Source organism: Gymnodraco acuticeps, unplaced genomic scaffold, assembly GCF_902827175.1.
Source record: "Gymnodraco acuticeps unplaced genomic scaffold, fGymAcu1.1, whole genome shotgun sequence".
Taxonomy (NCBI): domain Eukaryota; kingdom Metazoa; phylum Chordata; class Actinopteri; order Perciformes; family Bathydraconidae; genus Gymnodraco; species Gymnodraco acuticeps.
This window is the reverse complement of record NW_022990734.1, coordinates 25001-26008: the sequence shown is the minus strand read 5'-3', so window position 1 is coordinate 26008 and position 1008 is coordinate 25001.

Here is a 1008-nt window from a genome sequence, read left to right as displayed (position 1 = left end):
GGAACTACTTTATAGGAACTACTTTCTGACGGAGATTAACTCGAGCAGAAAGTGAAGGTTTGGGAGCAAATTAGCCCACATTATGAAATTATTTTACGATATTGTTGATTACAATGATAGTTTGTGTTACAGAATCGCAGGCCTCGGTCCTGCCGCAGTACTGTCGTACCAATAATGACGTTAAAGAACGGCCTCTCGTGTATGATTGCTTAAACAAAGCACTTATATACTAATGAAGGACTGGCTTACCTAAAGCCAGTTGAGCAGCACTTGAAATGTTTGGCTCTATGAAACCTGATATTTATTTTATGATTCTGTTTTCTTCAAGGTTGTATCTTCCTGGTCGAATAGAATGTAACACGACAACAGCTGCACTACTGGTATTTAGTATACCAGAAATTGAGGGTGGACAAGTTTCCTACCACTTTGGTTTCAAATAATTGTGTTAATTACTTATTCTTTTGTCACATTTTCATTATTAAGTTGATGTATAACTGTATAGTATCTTAATTATTTAAAATATAAGGTGACTAAAAATGGCAACCATATTTTCAGTTTTGGCAACCAAAAGCTGATACCTGGTTGCCAACCTGGCAACCACTTTTAAAAGTTAGCGTTGAGCCCTGATGTGTTCAGCATCTCCAGGAGCCAGGTCTTTGCGTTAGGTCCCAGGTGCTGTAGCATTTCTGCCAGTATGTCATCAACCCCTGCTGCTTTTCCGGGTTTCAGCTTACCCATTGCAGTTTCGAGTTCTTCCATGTCGAAGGGTTTGGTGAGAGGGCTGGCTGGTTGTGGTTGGTCTGTTGTTGGCGGCGGTGTTGGTTCGGGCCGTTGGCCACCAGCTGTGATGCAACCGAGTTTGCTGTGACCGTTGTGATTATGGGTGGTGTGGTGTGGTCTTCGCCAAGACGGCGGATTGTAGCTCATGCCTTCCTGCTGTTATTTGTCATATTGGTGTTCTCTATCATTTCCTTCGTTCTTCCCCAACTTCACTGATCAGGGTCTCTC